The following is a 4,668-nucleotide window of genomic DNA, read 5'->3' as shown; positions in this document are numbered from 1 at the left end:
GAGGGCTGAGTGAGAGGTGAGAATAAGTCAGGGCCTTTTTGGTCAGGAGACCAAAGGAGTTTGGGGTTCCCCAGGGCATGTGCCAGGTAGAGGTGGCCCTGGGGGAGAAGTAGGACTTGCTAGGCAGTGGGAAGAGCATGAGCTTAGGAAGTGCTGAAGAGGAATGGTGAGCAATGTATTTGGGAATCAGTGACATGAACATCATGGCTGGAGCCAGGGCTTGCTCCAAGGAGGAAGCCAAATTTGGATGGGTTGAATGGGGCCATACTGGGAAAGCTTTGGAGCTCTAGGACATTTTACCCTTGAATTCTCACTCTCTACTTTATAAACGTGGAAAATAAAGGTCATGGTCACATATTAGGTAGCTAGATGAGGCACTGAACCTTAGTGTTTAGATGATAGCAATGATGAACATTTGTGATTTATGATGGACGTTCACATACATCATGTCATTTGTTCATGACAATCTATTAAAAAACAATGCCCCACTGTGGACATTCCCTTCCTTGAAGCCTTAAAACAAATAAACAAACCAAACCCTTTGCTTGAGTTCATTGTTCTTTGAAGGTAGAGCTGAGTTGTAACATCTGGGCCCACAAATCAAAGCCAAATGAGTGAAGTGCTGGTTCCAATTAAGCGTGTCTGGGGTGTCCTGCCCCCATTTTCTCAGCATGCTCAGATGCCTTGGCTGCTGTGTTCAAAGCCAGCCTAGGCAAGGACAGCTTCTCCTACTGAGCGCTTTCTCAGGATGAGCCTTTGAAACATGCTGGGACAGGCTGCATGACTCAAAGTTAGGGAACTGAGGTCTGGAGAAAACCATTTTCATCTTCAGTTGCCAAGGGCCATTGAAGAAGCCCCAGATGAAGGCACAGGCCAAATGTTTGTGGCCTAGCAGCACTGAGGAGGGCCTAAGCAAGGTGTTAGTAGGGGTGTTGGTGGGTGGTGAGTGTGTCCAGACTTAGAGCAGGACCATGGACAGAGATCAGCAGGCATCTTTAACCAGATCCCACAGTGAAATGCAGCTCTCCATCATGCGGCTCTGCATTCTGTGTTCTGCGGATAACGTATGGAACGTGTGATGTGGGTTTTGAGCTTCCTTGTGCTGGGCACCATCTGACTACCCTGCACAGTGTGATCTCCCTCTCAGGCATGGACTCACAGGCCTTATTTAGTGTGGGAGGTATTAGTAGTGCCAAATGTACACTGTTGGAAACTGCAATGTAGTCTTGTGGTTTGAACAGTAGCCTTAGAGTAAAGAGACCCAGTCAGACTGAGCTCAACTAGCCTTAGAAACATCTGGTTCAAGGCTTCTTGGACATGGTTCCCTCTTCTCCTTTAAGGAAAGGACCTTAAAGGATTCCTCTTAATATAAGATCCAGTACCCCAGAGTGTAACTCATTCCCTGACCGCCACCAACCCAGGCAGAGGAAAGCAAGCTGAGCTGTGTTGTAGTAGAAAAGCACTGGACTTGAATCAAATGACCTCGGGTTCTGCCCCTTACTAGTGTAATCCTAGATGGTTTACAGAGTCTTCTCAAAGCCACAATCTCTTCATTTGTAAAAAGGGGCTAACAATTATAATCTCTACCTCACAGAGAGAAGTTCATGAGTTAAGGTGTATGAAAACACCTGGCAAAAGGCTTGGCATATGCAAGCATAAAATAAATATGTCTGCTTGTGCATGTATTCCAGAAGTTCCTGAAAGCTCCCTTTCTGCAGGAAAACTTTCCTAAGTCATTAATGAAGGCATGAGTTTCCTTCTATCCACACTAGTAGTTCCTGTTGTATCTTCCTTTTACTCTGTTCATTAACTATTGTTCCTACTGCTGATGTTGATAATGGTGGTGATGATGGTGATGGTGATAGTGTAATGTGGTGAATAATGACTGTCTCAGATCATGGAACAAATAATACAGGTAAAAGGAGAGTGAGAAAAGATGACTATAGGAAGGAAACAGAAGCTCTGGTTGAGTTTGAGGCCTGGCCTTCCCTGAACTAACCTCTCCAGCTCCATCCATATAGGCAATCATGTCAAATCCCCAAGGACATTTCACTGGGGGTTACGCAGCAAAATATGTGGTCCTAATTAGATCCTGCCCAGAATGGAGGATGTGTTTCAAAAGAGCAAGTGCAGAACAAGGCAAGAAAAGATATGTTCCCATCATGTAACACAAATGCTCCTTGAGCACCCTCTTTGGCTACATACAAACCAATCCATTGGCATCTAAGAAATGTGGAGTCGACACACACACACAGAGCAGTCAACGAGTGTCCTCAGCTTTGTTAAATAACAGGGTATTCTCTCTCGTTACTTCAAACCTTCAGAATCTTCAATGGCTTCCTAAAGTCTGAATAACAAAATGTCAAAATCCCTAGGCTAATAATCATGAAATAGTTCCAGTATCTTTCCAGCTCTACATAGCTGGCACTCCAACCACAGGACATTCTCCGTTTAATATGTCCATGTCTTTCCTTATGCTGTTCCCTCAGCTTGGAATTCCCTTTGTGCTCTTCTGCATATCAAAATTCTTCTCTTCAGCAGTGCGCTCGGTGGTCCCCCGGATCTGTCTCCTGCTTCAACAGTGTTTGGACAGAACAGACCCAGGGATGCCCTTTGCTTCAGCCTCTGACCACCCTCCAACCCTTTTTCCAGTCGCAACCTTCGGAGCCAGCCATTCAGCTATCCTTGGTCACCGGGACCAGCCAACACCATTTTTTTGAGCTTAACTCCTTATTACCGATCAACCATGAGCTCCCAGATTCATCAGAATTATTCCACTGAGGTGTAGGCCACCTACAACCACCTGGTCAACATGTGTCTGCGGGCCTCCTACACCTACCTCTCTCTGGGCTTCTATTTCAACCGCGATGATGTGGCTCTGGAGGGTGTGAGCCACTTTTTCTGCGAATTGGCCAAAGAGAAGCGTGAGGGCGCCGAGCGTCTCTTCAAAAGGCAAAACCAGCACAGCGGCCGCGCCCTCTTCCAGAATGTGCAGAAGCCATCTCAGGATGAGTGGGGTAAAACCCAGGATGCTATGGAAGCCGCCATTAACATGAAGAAGAACCTGAACCAGGCCCTTTTGGATCTGCATGCCCTGGGTTCTGCCCGTGCAAACCCCCATTTCTGCAACTTCCTGGAGAGCCACATCCTAGATGAGGAGGTGAAACTCATCAAGAAGATGGGTGACCACCTGACCAACCTCTGCAGGCTGGCTGGTCCCCAGGTTGGGCTGGGCGAGTATCTCTTTGAAAGGCTCACCGTCAAGTATGACTAGGAGCCTCCGGAGCCCAGTGGCCTTTGAGGAGCCCCTTTGGTGTCAGGGCTTCTGCCTGAAGCCCGTCTCTGCAGCCACCAGGCAGTTTTTAACCACCCTGGAGCCCTCTCCCAAGCCTTGGACCAAATGGAAACAATAAAGCTTTTTGCAGCAGCTAAAGAAAAAAAAAATCCTTCTCTTCCTTTAAGGTCCTCGAAGTGTCATGTCCTTTCTAATGCCTTTCTTTAATCCCCCTGTATTACTTTTCTAGGACTCCTGCAACACTTTACCACAAACTTGGTGGTTTAATAGAAACTCATTATTTCACAGTGGAGGCCAGAAATCCAAAATCAAGGTGTCGGCAGGGCCATGCTCCCTCCAAAGCTCTAGGGGGGGACTCTTCCCTTGCTTCTTCCAATTTCTGGTGCTCCTGGTGTTCCTTCACTTGTGGCAGCATAACAACAATCTCTGCCTCCATCTTCATATGACCTTCTTGCCTGTATCTCTGTATTGCTCATCTTCTTATATGGACACCCGTCACTGGATTTAGGTCCTATCCGGTCAATCCAGGATGGTCCCATCTTGAGATATGTCACTTAATTAAATCTACAAACACCCTTTATCCACATAAACATAAACATAAATTCACATCCGCAGGTATCAGGGGGTTAGGACTTGGGTATATCATTTTTTTGGGGGGTCACCATTCAACCCATTACATGCTCTACGACCAAATTAATATCCCCTTCTTTTGACTTTACACAGCATATTCTCCCATCTATATTAGAGGTTTATGAATACAGTTCTGTCTCTATTACCAGAGGGAAAATTCTTGAATGCCAGGGACTATGTCTTATTCATCTTTGTGTAATTCATTACTTATCCCAGTGACTGATATATAGTAGGTATTCAGTTGGTTATTGTTGACATTTTAAAATGGTTGATTCACTTTCTACTTCTGGCATAGAGGGAAGCAGCTGTGGAAGGCAGGCTTGGGGCAACAACGTGCTACCTAACTATCAGAGTTATGATTTAGAATAAGTGCCTGCCTCTGGGAAAGTATTTGCTCCCCTTTCACCAGGAGGCAGTTGTTACTCCTTGTAGTATTTTAATCCAAACAGCAAGGATTTCTTGAGAATTACCAACAATTCAAGCTATACTTTCTCCCTTAGCATTTCTTTTGGCATTTACTGATTTATTCAAGTATCTATCTATCTACCTATCTATCTATCATTCATTCATTCAGTTAACTGACCCCGTATGTGCCAAATGCTAGGCTAGGCCTGGTCTGGAGATACATAAACCCACAAGATATAGATATTGCCCTTTATGAGCTTTGCGTCTATCCAGAAAGGAAACATATACATATGACATTTATGGGGTCAGATATAACCATCTGCAGGTAGGTGTGACTG

The 4,668-nt window shown here is 45.5% G+C and overlaps 1 pseudogene; it reads left to right on the top strand.

Moving 5' to 3' along the window:
* Positions 1 to 1,881: 1,881 nt before the first annotated feature.
* LOC132481636 (ferritin light chain-like) lies at positions 1,882 to 3,303 on the top strand (annotated as a pseudogene).
* Positions 3,304 to 4,668: the final 1,365 nt, after the last annotated feature.

Source organism: Mesoplodon densirostris, chromosome X, assembly GCF_025265405.1.
Source record: "Mesoplodon densirostris isolate mMesDen1 chromosome X, mMesDen1 primary haplotype, whole genome shotgun sequence".
Classification (NCBI taxonomy): Eukaryota; Metazoa; Chordata; class Mammalia; order Artiodactyla; family Ziphiidae; genus Mesoplodon; species Mesoplodon densirostris.
The sequence above is the reverse complement of the archived record's forward strand: the minus strand, read 5'-3'. Positions and strand labels throughout refer to the sequence as shown.